Source organism: Spermophilus citellus (assembly GCF_964194105.1).
Source record: "Spermophilus citellus genome assembly, chromosome: 7".
In the NCBI taxonomy this organism is placed as follows: Eukaryota; Metazoa; Chordata; class Mammalia; order Rodentia; family Sciuridae; genus Spermophilus; species Spermophilus citellus.
This window is the reverse complement of record NC_138188.1, coordinates 18,468,021-18,483,067: the sequence shown is the minus strand read 5'-3', so window position 1 is coordinate 18,483,067 and position 15,047 is coordinate 18,468,021.

Sequence of the window (15,047 nt, the reverse complement as noted above, 5' to 3'; positions counted from 1 at the left end):
TATAGGAGAAAACAGAGTGAAACCTAAAAATTAAAACTGTTACTGCCAACGAACGGTTTAACCTAGAAGAACGAAATTTGGTGAGAAAAGTGGGATTGGGGTACTGGTCATTACGTGAAAGTGTCATCAAGATTGGGTGAAAAAATGTGTGCTGAGATTTCAGGAAACTCGTAGTTTTTTGGAAGCTTGGCAACCCCTTTCCATGAAAGTGATTTGCGCCAGTCTCTGCTTAGGGCTACATCAATAGGAAACAAACCATAGAGATAGAACTTGGAACTACTTTATTGTGACAAGTTTCAAAGAGCTAGCACAAACCATGTTTGATTTAGAGTTCCAACTACTTGTATCCATATAGGAGAAAACAGAGTGAAACCTAAAAATTAAAACTGTTACTGCCAATGAACGGTTTAACCTAGAAACGAAATTTGGTGAGCCAAGTGGGATTGGGGTACTGATCATTACCTGAAAGTGTCATCAAGATTGGGTGAAAAAATGTGTGCTGAGATTTCAGGAAACTCGTAGTTTTTTGGAAGCTTGGCAACCCCTTTCCATGAAAGTGATTTGCGCCAGTCTCTGCTTAGGGCTACATCAATAGGAAACAAACCATAGAGATAGAACTTGGAACTACTTTATTGTGACAAGTTTCAAAGAGCTAGCACAAACCATGTTTGATTTAGAGTTCCAACTACTTGTATCCATATAGGAGAAAACAGAGTGAAACCTAAAAATTAAAACTGTTACTGCCAATGAACGGTTTAACCTAGAAACGAAATTTGGTGAGCCAAGTGGGATTGGGGTACTGATCATTACCTGAAAGTGTCATCAAGATTGGGTCAAAAAATGTGTGCTGAGATTTCAGGAAACTCGTAGTTTTTTGGAAGCTTGGGAACCCCTTTCCATGAACGTGATTTGCGCCAGTCTCTGCTTAGGGCTATAACAATAGGAAAAAAAAAACATAGAGATAGAACTTGGAACTACTTGATTGTGTCAAGTTACAAAGAGCTAGCACAAACTGTGTTTGATTTAGAGTTCCAACTACATGTATCCATATTGGAGAAAACAGAGTGAAACCTAAAAATTAAAACTGTTACTGCCAACGAACGGTTTAACCTAGAAGAACGAAATTTGGTGAGAAAAGTGGGATTGGGGTACTGGTCATTACGTGAAAGTGTCATCAAGATTGGGTGAAAAAATGTGTGCTGAGATTTCAGGAAACTCGTAGTTTTTTGGAAGCTTGCCAACCTCTTTCCATGAAAGTGATTTGCGTAAGTCTCTGCTTAGAGCTACATCAATAGGAAACAAACCATAGAGATAGAACTTGGAATTACTTGATTGTGACAAGTTTCAAAGAGCTAGCACAAACCAAGTTTGATTTAGAGTTCCAAATGCTTGTATCCATATAGGAGAAAACAGAGTGAAACCTAAAAATTAAAACTGTTACTGCCAACGAACGGTTTAACATAGAAGAACGAAATTTGGTGAGCCAAGTGGGATTGGGGTACTGATCATTACCTGAAAGTGTCATCAAGTTTGGGTGAAAAAATGTGTGCTGAGATTTCAGGAAACTCGTAGTTTTTTGGAAGCTTGGCAACCCCTTTCCATGAAAGTGATTTGCGCCAGTCTCTGCTTAGGGCTACATCAATAGGAAATAAACCATAGAGATAGAACTTGGAACTACTTGATTGTGACAAGTTTCAAAGAGCTAGCACAAACCGTGTTTGATTTAGAGTTCCAACTACATGTATCCATATAGGAGAAAACAGAGTTAAACCTAAAAATTAAAACTGTTACTGAAAACGAACGGTTTAAACTAGAAGAAGGAAATTTGGTGAGCCAAATGGGATTGGGGTACTGATCATTACCTGAAAGTGTTATCAAGATTGGGTGAAAAAATGTGTGCTGAGATTTCAGGAAACTCGTAGTTTTTTGGAAGCTTGGGAACCTCTTTCCATGAAAGTGATTTGCGTAAGTCTCTGCTTAGGGCTACATCAATAGAAAACAAACCATAGAGATAGAACTTGGAAATACTTGATTGTGACAAGTTTCAAAGAGCTAGCACAAACCATGTTTTATTTAGAGTTCCAACTACTTGTATCCATATAGGAGAAAACAGAGTGAAACCTAAAAATTAAAACTATTACTGCCAACAAACGGTTTAACCTAGAAGAACGAAATTTGGTGAGCCAAGTGGGATTGGGTACTGACCATTACCTGAAAGTGTTATCAAGATTGGGTGAAAAAATGTGTGCTGAGATTTCAGGAAACTCGTAGTTTTTTGGAAGCTTGGCAACCCCTTTCCATGAAAGTGATTTGCGCCAGTCTCTGCTTAGGGCTACATCAATAGGAAATAAACCATAGAGATAGAACTTGGAACTACTTGATTGTGACAAGTTTCAAAGAGCTAGCACAAACCGTGTTTGATTTAGAGTTCCAACTACATGTATCCATATAGGAGAAAACAGAGTTAAACCTAAAAATTAAAACTGTTACTGAAAACGAACGGTTTAAACTAGAAGAAGGAAATTTGGTGAGCCAAATGGGATTGGGGTACTGATCATTACCTGAAAGTGTTATCAAGATTGGGTGAAAAAATGTGTGCTGAGATTTCAGGAAACTCGTAGTTTTTTGGAAGCTTGGCAACCCCTTTCCATGAAAGTGATATGCGCCAATCTCTGCTTAGGGCTACATCAATAGGAAACAAACCATAGAGATAGAACTTGGAACTACTTGGTTGTGTCAAGTATCAAAGAGCTAGCACAAACCGTGTTTGTTTAGAGTTCAAAATACATGTATCCATATAGGAGAAAAGAGAGTGAAACCTAAAATCTAAAACTGTTACTGCCAATGAACAGTTTAACCTAGAAACGAAATTTGGTGAGGCAAGTGGGATTGGGGTACTGATCATTACCTGAAAGTGTCATCAAGATTGGGTGAAAAAATGTGTGCTGAGATTTCAGGAAACTCGTAGTTTTTTGGAAGCTTGGGAACCCATTTCCATGAACGTGATTTGCGCCAGTCTCTGCTTAGGGCTATAACAATAGGAAAAAAAAAACATAGAGATAGAACTTGGAACTACTTGATTGTTTCAAGTTACAAAGAGCTAGGACAAACTGTGTTTGATTTAGAGTTCCAACTACATGTATCCATATAGGAGAAAACAGAGTGAAACCTAAAAATTAAAACTGTTACTGCCAACGAACGGTTTAACCTAGAAGAATGAAATTTGGTTAGCCAAGTGGGATTCGGGTACTGATCATTACCTGAAAGTGTAATCAAGATTGGGTGAAAAAATGTGTGCTGATATTTCAGGAAACTCGTAGTTTTTTGGAAGCTTGGCAACCCCTTTCCATGAAAGTGATTTGCGCAAGTCTCTGCTTAGGGCTACATCAATACGAAACAAACCATAGAGATACAACTTGGAACTACTTGATTGTGTCAAATTTCAAAGAGCTAGCACAAACCGTGTTTGATTTAGAGTTCCAACTACATGTATCCATATAGGAGAAAAAAGAGTTAAACCTAAAAATTAAAACTATTACTGCCAACGAACGGTTTAACCTAGAAGAACGAAATTTGGTGAGCCAAGTGGGATTGGGTACTGACCATTACCTGAAAGTGTTATCAAGATTGGGTGACAAAATGTGTGGTGAGATTTCAGGAAACTCGTAGTTTTTTGGAAGCTTGGCAACCCCTTTCCATGAAAGTGATTTGCGCCAGTCTCTGCTTAGGGCTACATCAATAGGAAACAAACCATAGAGATAGAACTTGGAACTACTTGGTTGTGTCAAGTTTCAAAGAGCTAGCACAAACCGTGTTTGTTTTAGAGTTCCAAATACATGTATCCATATAGGGGAAAACAGAGTGAAACCTAAAAAGTAAAACTGTTACTGCCAATGAACTGTTTAACCTAGAAACGAAATTTGGTGAGCCAAGTGGGATTGGGGTACTGATCATTACCTGAAAGTGTCATCAAGATTGGGTGAAAAAATGTGTGCTGAGATTTCAGGAAACTCGTAGTTTTTTGGAAGCTTGGCAACCCCTTTCCATGAACGTGATTTGCGCCAGTCTCTGCTTAGGGCTATAACAATAGGAAAAAAAAAACATAGATATAGAACTTGGAACTACTTGATTGTGTCAAGTTACAAAGTGCTAGCACAAACTCTGTTTGATTTAGAGTTCCAACTACATGTATCCATATAGGAGAAAACAGATTGAAACCTAAAAATTAAAACTGTTACTGCCAACGAACGGTTTAACCAAGAAGAACGAAATTTGATGAGCCAAGTGGGATTGGGGTACTGATCATTACCTGAAAGTGTCATCAAGATTGGGTGAAAAAATGTGTGCTGAGATTTCAGGAAACTCGTAGTTTTTTGGAAGCTTGGCAACCACTTTCCATTAAAGTGATTTTCGCCAGTCTCTGCTTAGGGCTACATCAATAGGAAACAAATCATAGAGATAGAACTTGGAACTAATTGATTGTGACAAGTTTCAAAGAGCTAGCACAAACCGTGTTTGATTTAGAGTTCCAACTACATGTATCCATATAAGAGAAAACAGAGTGAAACCTAAAAATTAAAACTGTTACTGCCAACGAACGGTTTAACCTAGAAGAACGAAATTTGGTGAGCCAAGTGGGATTGGGGTACTGATCATTACCTGAAAGTGTTATCAAGATTGGGTGAAAAAATGTGTGCTGAGATTTCAGGAAACTCGTAGATTTTGGAAGCTTGGCAACCCCTTTCCATGAAAGTGATTTGCGCCAATCTCTTCTTAGGGCTACATCAATAGGAAACAAACCATAGAGATAGAACTTGGAACTACTTGGTTGTGTCAAGTTTCAAAGAGCTAGCACAAACCGTGTTTGATTTAGAGTTCCAAGTACATGTATCCATATAGGAGAAAACAGAGTGAAACCTAAAAATTAAAACTGTTACTGCCAAAGATCGGTTTAACCTAGAAGAACGAAATTTGGTGAGAAAAGTGGGATTGGTGTACTGATCATTACCTGAAAGTGTCATCAAGATTGGGTGAATAAATGTGTGCTGAGATTTCAGGAAACTCGTAGTTTTTTAAAAGCCTGGCAACCTCTTTCCATGAAAGTGATTTGCGCAAGTCTCTGCTTAGGGCTACTCAATAGGAAACAAACCATAGAGATAGAACTTGGAATTACTTGATTGTGACAAGTTTCAAAGAGCTAGCACAAACCGTGTTTGATTTAGAGTTTCAAATACATGTATCCATATAGGAGAAAACAGAGTGAATCCAAAAAATAAAACTGTTACTGCCAATGAACGGTTTAACCTAGAAACGAAATTTGGTGAGCCAAGTGGGATTGGGGTACTGATCATTACCTGAAAGTGTCATCAAGATTGGGTCAAAAAATGTGTGCTGAGATTTCAGGAAACTCGTAGTTTTTTGGAAGCTTGGGAACCCCTTTCCATGAACGTGATTTGTGCCAGTCTCTGCTTAGGGCTATAACAATAGGAAAAAAAAAACATAGAGATAGAACTTGGAACTACTTGATTGTGTCAAGTTACAAAGAGCTAGCACAAACTGTGTTTGATTTAGAGTTCCAACTACATGTATCCATATAGGAGAAAACAGAGTGAAACCTAAAAATTAAAACTGTTACTGCCAACGAACGGTTTAACCTAGAAGAACGAAATTTGGTGAGAAAAGTGGGATTGGGGTACTGATCATTACGTGAAAGTGTGATCAAGATTGGGTGAAAAAATGTGTGCTGAGATTTCAGGAAACTCGTAGTTTTTTGGAAGCTTGCCAACCTCTTTCCATGAAAGTGATTTGCGTAAGTCTCTGCTTAGAGCTACATCAATAGGAAACAAACCATAGAGATAGAACTTGGAATTACTTGATTGTGACAAGTTTCAAAGAGCTAGCACAAACCAAGTTTGATTTAGAGTTCCAAATGCTTGTATCCATATAGGAGAAAACAGAGTGAAACCTAAAAATTAAAACTGTTACTGCCAACGAACGGTTTAACGTAGAAGAACGAAATTTGGTGAGCCAAGTGGGATTGGGGTACTGATCATTACCTGAAAGTGTCATCAAGTTTGGGTGAAAAAATGTGTGCTGAGATTTCAAGAAACTCGTAGTTTTTTGGAAGCTTGGCAACCCCTTTCCATGAAAGTGATTTGCACCAGTCTCTGCTTAGGGCTACATCAATAGGAAATAAACCATAGAGATAGAACTTGGAACTACTTGATTGTGACAAGTTTCAAAGAGCTAGCACAAACCGAGTTTGATTTAGAGTTCCAACTACATGTATCCATATAGGAGAAAACAGAGTTAAACCTAAAAATTAAAACTGTTACTGAAAACGAACGGTTTAAACTAGAAGAACGAAATTTGGTGAGCCAAATGGGATTGGGGTACTGATCATTACCTGAAAGTGTTATCAAGATTGGGTGAAAAAATGTGTGCTGAGATTTCAGGAAACTCGTAGTTTTTTGGAAGCTTGGCAACCCCTTTCCATGAAAGTGATATGCGCCAATCTCTGCTTAGGGCTACATCAATAGGAAACAAACCATAGAGATAGAACTTGGAACTACTTGGTTGTGTCAAGTATCAAAGAGCTAGCACAAACCGTGTTTGTTTAGAGTTCAAAATACATGTATCCATATAGGAGAAAAGAGAGTGAAACCTAAAATCTAAAACTGTTACTGCCAATGAACAGTTTAACCTAGAAACGAAATTTGGTGAGGCAAGTGGGATTGGGGTACTGATCATTACCTGAAAGTGTCATCAAGATTGGGTGAAAAAATGTGTGCTGAGATTTCAGGAAACTCGTAGTTTTTTGGAAGCTTGGGAACCCATTTCCATGAACGTGATTTGCGCCAGTCTCTGCTTAGGGCTATAACAATAGGAAAAAAAAAACATAGAGATAGAACTTGGAACTACTTGATTGTGTCAAGTTACAAAGAGCTAGTACAAACTGTGTTTGATTTAGAGTTCCAACTACATGTATCCATATAGGAGAAAACAGAGTGAAACCTAAAAATTAAAACTGTTACTGCCAACGAACGGTTTAACCTAGAAGAATGAAATTTGGTTAGCCAAGTGGGATTGGGGTACTGATCATTACCTGAAAGTGTCATGAAGATTGGGTGAAAAAATGTGTTCTGAGATTTCAGTAAACTCGTAGTTTTTTGGAAGCTTGGCAACCCCTTTCCATGAAAGTGATTTGCGCAAGTCTCTGCTTAGGGCTACATCAATACGAAACAAACCATAGAGATAGAACTTGGAACTACTTGATTGTGTCAAATTTCAAAGAGCTAGCACAAACCGTCTTTGATTTAGAGTTCCAACTACATGTATCCATATAGGAGAAAAAAGAGTTAAACCTAAAAATTAAAACTATTACTGCCAACGAACGGTTTAACCTAGAAGAACAAAATTTGGTGAGCCAAGTGGGATTGGGTACTGACCATTACCTGAAAGTGTTATCAAGATTGGGTGAAAAAATGTGTGGTGAGATTTCAGGAAACTCGTAGTTTTTTGGAAGCTTGGCAACCCCTTTCCATGAAAGTGATTTGCGCCAGTCTCTGCGTAGGGCTACATCAATAGGAAACAAACCATAGAGATAGAACTTGGAACTACTTGGTTGTGTCAAGTTTCAAAGAGCTAGCACAAACCGTGTTTGTTTTAGAGTTCCAAATACATGTATCCATATAGGGGAAAACAGAGTGAAACCTAAAAAGTAAAACTGTTACTGCCAATGAACTGTTTTACCTAGAAACGAAATTTGGTGAGCCAAGTGGGATTGGGGTACTGATCATTACCTGAAAGTGTCATCAAGATTGGGTGAAAAAATGTGTGCTGAGATTTCAGGAAACTCGTAGTTTTTTGGAAGCTTGGGAACCCCTTTCCATGAACGTGATTTGCGCCAGTCTCTGCTTAGGGCTATAACAATAGGAAAAAAAAAACATAGATATAGAACTTGGAACTACTTGATTGTGTCAAGTTACAAAGTGCTAGCACAAACTCTGTTTGATTTAGAGTTCCAACTACATGTATCCATATAGGAGAAAACAGATTGAAACCTAAAAATTAAAACTGTTACTGCCAACGAACGGTTTAACCAAGAAGAACGAAATTTGATGAGCCAAGTGGGATTGGGGTACTGATCATTACCTGAAAGTGTCATCAAGATTGGGTGAAAAAATGTGTCCTGAGATTTCAGGAAACTCGTAGTTTTTTGGAAGCTTGGCAACCACTTTCCATTAAAGTGATTTTCGCCAGTCTCTGCTTAGGGCTACATCAATAGGAAACAAATCATAGAGATACAACTTGGAACTAATTGATTGTGACAAGTTTCAAAGAGCTAGCACAAACCGTGTTTGATTTAGAGTTCCAACTACATGTATCCATATAAGAGAAAACAGAGTGAAACCTAAAAATTAAAACTGTTACTGCCAACGAACGGTTTAACCTAGAAGAACGAAATTTGGTGAGCCAAGTGGGATTGGGGTACTGATCATTACCTGAAAGTGTTATCAAGATTGGGTGAAAAAATGTGTGATGAGATTTCAGGAAACTCGTAGATTTTGGAAGCTTGGCAACCCCTTTCCATGAAAGTGATTTGCGCCAATCTCTGCTTAGGGCTACATCAATAGGAAACAAACCATAGAGATAGAACTTGGAACTACTTGGTTGTGTCAAGTTTCAAAGAGCTAGCACAAACCGTGTTTGATTTAGAGTTCCAAGTACATGTATCCATATAGGAGAAAACAGAGTGAAACCTAAAAATTAAAACTGTTACTGCCAAAGATCGGTTTAACCTAGAAGAACGAAATTTGGTGAGAAAAGTGGGATTGGTGTACTGATCATTACCTGAAAGTGTCATCAAGATTGGGTGAATAAATGTGTGCTGAGATTTCAGGAAACTCGTAGTTTTTTAAAAGCCTGGCAACCTCTTTCCATGAAAGTGATTTGCACAAGTCTCTGCTTAGGGCTACTCAATAGGAAACAAACCATAGAGATAGAACTAGGAAATACTTGATCGTGACAAGTTTCAAAGAGCTAGCACAAACCATGTTTGATTTAGAGTTCCAACTACTTGTATCCATATAGGAGAAAACAGAGTGAAACCTAAAAATTAAAACTGTTACTGCCAACGAACAGTTTAACCTAGAAGAACGAAATTTGGTGAGCCAAGTGGGATTGGGGTACTGATCATTACCTGAAAGTGTCATCAAGATTGGGTGAAAAAATGTGTGCTGAGATTTCAGGAAACTCGTAGTTTTTTGGAAGCTTGGCAACCCCTTTCCATGAAAGTGATTTGCGCCAGTCTCTGCTTAGGGCTACATCAATAGGAAACAAACCATAGAGATAGAACTTGGAACTACTTGATTGTGACAAGTTTCAAAGAGCTAGCACAAACCGTGTTTCATTTAGAGTTCCAACTACATGTATCCATATAAGAGAAAACAGAGTGAAACCTAAAAATTAAAACTGTTACTGCCAACGAACGGTTTAACCTAGAAGAACGAAATTTGGTGAGCCAAGTGGGATTGGGGAACTGATCTTTACCTGAAAGTGTCATCAAGATTGGGTGAAAAAATATGTGCTGAGATTTCAGGAAACTCATAGTTTTTTGGAAGCTTGGCAACCCTTTCCATGAACGTGATTTGCGCCAGTCTCTGTTTAGGGATTTATCAATAGGAAAAAAAAAACATAGAGATAGAACTTGGAACTACTTGATTGTGTCAATTTACAAAGAGCTAGCACAAACTGTGTTTGATTTAGAGTTCCAAGTACATGTATCCATATAGGAGAAAACAGAGTGAAACCTAAAAATTAAAACTGTTACAGCCAACGAAGAGTTTAACCTAGAAGAACGAAATTTGGTGAGCCAAGTGGGATTGGGTACTGACCATTACCTGAATGTGTTATAAAGATAGGGTGAAAAAATTTGTGCTGAGATTTCAGGAAACTCGTAGTTTTTTGGAAGCTTGGCAACCCCTTTCCATGAAAGTGATTTGTGACAGTCTGCTTATGGCTACATCAATAGGAAACAAACCATAGAGATTGAACTTGGAACTACTTGATTGTGTCAAGTTTCAAAGAGCTAGCACAAACCATGTTTGATTTAGAGTTCCAAATACATGTATCCATATAGGAGAAAACAGATTGAAACCTAAAAATTAAAACTATTACTGCCAACAAACGGTTTAACCTAGAAGAACGAAATTTGGTGAGCCAAGTGGGATTGGGTACTGACCATTACCTGAAAGTGTCATCAAGATTGGGTGAAAAAATGTGTGCTGAGATTTCAGGAAACTCGTAGTTTTTTGGAAGCTTGGCAAACCCTTTCCATGAAAGTGATTTGCGTAAGTCTCTGCTTAGGGCTACATCAATAGGAAACAAACCATAGAGATAGAAATTGGAACTACTTGGTTGTGTCAAGTTTCAAAGAGCTAGCACAAACCGTGTTTGATTTAGAGTTCCAACTACATGTATCCATATAGGAGAAAACAGAGTGAAACCTAAAAATTAAAACTGTTACTGCCAATGAATGGTTTAACCTAGAAGAACGAAATTTGGTGAGCCAAGTGGGATTGGGGTACTGATCATTACCTGAAAGTGTCATCAAGATTGGGTGAAAAAATGTGTGCTGAGATTTCAGGAAACTCGTAGTTTTTTGGAAGCTTGGCAACCCCTATCCATGAACGTGATTTGCGCCAGTCTCTGCTTAGGGCTATATCAATAGGAAAAAAAAAACATAGAGATACAACTTGGAACGACTTGATTGTGTCAATTTACAAAGAGCTAGCACAAACTGTGTTTGATTTAGAGTTCCAACTACATGTATCCATATAGGAGAAAAAAGAGTGAAACCTAAAAATTAAAACTGTTACTGCCAACGAACGGTTTAACCTAGAAGAACGAAATTTGGTGAGCCAAGTGGGATTGGGTACTGACCATTACGTGAAAGTGTTATCAAGATTGGGTGAAAAAATGTGTGCTGAGATTTCAGGAAACTCGTAGTTTTTTGGAAGCTTGGCAACCCCTTTCCATGAAAGTGATTTGCGCCAGTCTCTGCTTAGGGCTACATCAATAGGAAACAAACCATAGAGATAGAACTTGGAACTACTTGATTGTGTCAAGTTTCAAAGAGCTAGCACAAACCGTGTTTGATTTAGAGTTCCAACTACATGTATCCATATAGGAGAAAACAGAGTGAAACCTAAAAATTAAAACGATTACTGCCAACAAACGGTTTAACCTAGAAGAACGAAATTTGGTGAGCCAAGTGGGATTGGGTACTGACCATTACCTGAAAGTGTCAACAAGATTGTGTGAAAAAATGTGTGCTGAGATTACAGGAAACTCGTAGTTTTTTGGAAGCTTGGCAACCCCTTTCAATGAAAGTGATTTGCGCCAGTCTCGGCTTAGGGCTACATCAATAGGAAACAAACCATAGAGATAGAACTTGGAACTACTTGATTGTGACAAGTTTCAAAGAGCTAGCACAAACCATGTTTGATTTAGAGTTCCAACTACTTGTATCCATATAGGAGAAAACAGAGTGAAACTTAAAAATTAAAACTGTTACTGCCAACGAACAGTTTAACCTAGAAGAACGAAATTTGGTGAGCCAAGTGGGATTGGGGTACTGATCATTACCTGAAAGTGTCATCAAGATTGGGTGAAAAAATGTGTGTTGAGATTTCAGGAAACTCGTAGTTTTTTGGAAGCTTGGCAACCCCTTTCCATGAACGTGATTTGCGCCAGTCTCTGCTTAGGGTTATATCAATAGGAAAAAAAAAAACCTAGAGATAGAACTTGGAACTACTTGATTGTGTCAAGTTACAAAGAGCTAGCACAAACTGTGTTTGATTTAGAGTTCCAACTACATGTATCCATATAGGAGAAAACAGAGTGAAACCTAAAAATTAAAACTGTTACTGCCAACGAGCGGTTTAACCTAGAAGAACGAAATTTGGTGAGCCAAGTGGGACTGGGGTACTGATCATTACCTGAATGTGTCATCAAGATTGGGTCAAAAAATGTGTGCTGAGATTTCAGGAAACTCGTAGTTTTTTGGAAGCTTGGCAACCTCTTTCCATGAAAGTGATTTGCGCAAGTCTCTGCTTAGGGCTACATCAATAGGAAACAAACCATAGAGATAGAACTTGGAACTACTTGGTTGTGTCAAGTTTCAAAGAGCTAGCACAAACCGTGTTTGATTTAGAGTTCCAAGTACATGTATCCATATAGGAGAAAACAGAGTGAAACCTAAAAATTAAAACTGTTGCTGCCAATGAACGGTTTAACCTAGAAGAACGAAATTTGGTGAGCAAGTGGGATTGGGGTACTGATCATTACCTGAAAGTGTCATCAAGATTGGTTGAAAAAATGTGTGCTGAGATTTCAGGAAACTCGTAGTTTTTTGGAAGCTTGGGAACCCCTTTCCATGAACGTGATTTGCGCCAGTCTCTGCTTAGGGCTATATCAATAGGAAAAAAAAAACCTAGAGATAGAACTTGGAACTACTTGATTGTGTCAAGTTACAAAGAGCTAGCACAAACTGTGTTTGATTTAGAGTTCCAACTACAAGTATCCATATAGGAGAAAACACAGTGAAACCTAAAAATTAAAACTGTTACTGCCAACAAACGGTTTAACCTAGAAGAACGAAATTTGGTGAGCCAAGTGGGATTGGGGTCCTGATCATTACCTGAAAGTGCCATCAAGATTGGGTGAAAAAATGTGTGCTGAGATTTCAGGAAACTCGTAGTTTTTTGGAAGCTTGGCAACCCCTTACCATGAAAGTGATTTGCGCCAGTCTCTGCTTAGGGCTACATCAATAGGGAACAAACCATAGAGATAGAACTTGGAACTACTTGATTGGGACAAGTTTTACAGAGCTAGCACAAACCATGTTTGATTTAGAGTTCCAACTACTTGTATCCATAAAGGAGAAAACAGAGTGAAACCTAAAAATTAAAACTGTTACTGCCAACGAACGGTTTAACCTAGAAGAACGAAATTTGGTGAGCCAAGTGGGATTGGGGTACTGATCATTACCTGAAAGTGTCATCAAGATTGGGTGAAAAAATGTGTGGTGAGATTTCAGGAAACTCGTAGTTTTTTGGAAGCTTGGCAACCCCTTTCCATGAAAGTGATTTGCGCCATTCTCTGCTTAGGGCTACATCAATAGGAAACAAACGATAGAGATAGAACTTGGAACTACTTGATTGTGACAAGTTTCAAAGAGCTAGCACAAACCGTGTTTCATTTAGAGTTCCAACTACATGTATCCATATAAGAGAAAACAGAGTGAAACCTAAAAATTAAAACTGTTACTGCCAAAGAACGGTTTAAACTAGAAGAACGAAATTTGGTGAGCCAAGTGGGATTGGGGTCCTGATCTTTACCTGAAAGTGTTATCAAGATTGGGTGAAAAAATGTGTGCTGAGATTTCAGGAAACTCGTAGATTTTTGGAAGCTTGGCAACCCCTTTCCATGAAAGTGATTTGCGCCAATCTCTGCTTAGGGCTACATCAATAGGAAACAAACCATAGAGATCGAACTTGGAACTACTTGGTTGTGTCAAGTTTCAAAGAGCTAGCACAAACCGTGTTTGATTTAGAGTTCCAAGGACATGTATCCATATAGGAGAAAACAGAGTGAAACCTAAAATTAAAACTGTTACTGCCAATGAACGGTTTAACCTAGAAGAACGAAATTTGGTGAGCCAAGTAGGATTGGGGTACTGATCCTTACCTGAAAGTGTCATCAAGATTGGGTGAAAAAATGTGTGCTGAGATTTCAGGAAACTCGTGGTTTTTAGGAAGCTTGGGAACCCCTTTCCATGAACGTGATTTGCGCCAGTCTCTGCTTAGGGCTATATCAATAGGAAAAAAAAACCTAGAGATAGAACTTGGAACTACTTGATTGTGTCAAGTTACAAAGAGCTAGCACAAACTGTGTTTGATTTAGAGTTCCAACTACAAGTATCCATATAGGAGAAAACAGAGTGAAACCTAAAAATTAAAACTGTTACTGCCAACGAACAGTTTAACCTAGAAGAACGAATTTTGGTGAGCCAAGTGGGATTGGGGTCCTGATCATTACCTGAAAGTGTCATCAAGATTGGGTGAAAAAATGTGTGCTGAGATTTCAGGAAACTCGTAGTTTTTTGGAAGCTTGGCAACCCCTTTCCATGAAAGTGATTTGCGACAGTCGCTGCTTATGGCTACATCAATAGGAAACAAACCATAGAGATAGAACTTGGAACTATTTGATTGTGTCAAGTTTCAAAGAGCTAGCACACACCGTGTTTGATTTAGAGTTCCAACTGCATGTATCCATATAGGAGAAAACAGAGTGAAACCTAAAAATTAAAACTGTTACTGCCAACGAACGGTTTAACCTAGAAGAACGAAATTTGGTGAGCCAAGTGGGATTGGGGTTCTGATCATTACCTTAAAGTGTCATCAAGATTGGGTGAAAAAATGTGTGCTGAGATTTCAGGAAACTCGTAGTTTTTTGGAAGCTTGGCAATCCCTTACCATGAAAGTGATTTTCGCCAGTCTCTGTTTAGGGCTACATCAATAGGAAACAAACCATAGAGATTGAACTTGGAACTACTTGATTGTGTCAAGTTTCAAAGAGCTAGCACAAACCGTGTTTGATTTAGAGTTCCAACTACATGTATCCATATAGGAGAAAACAGAGTGAAACCTAAAAATTAAAACTGTTACTGCCAACGAACGGTTTAACCTAGAAGAACGAAATTTGGTGAGCCAAGTGGGATTGGGGTTCTGATCATTACCTGAAAGTGTCATCAAGATTGGGTGAAAAAATGTGTGCTGAGATTTCAGGAATCTCGTAGTTTTTTGGAAGCTTGGCAAACCCTTTCCATGAAAGTGATTTGCACCAGTCTCTGCTTAGGGCTACATCAATAGGAAACAAACCATAGAGATAGAACGTGGAACTACTTGACTGTGTCAAGTTTCAAAGAGCTAGCACAAACCGTGTTTGATTTAGAGTTCCAAGTACATGTATCCATATAGGAG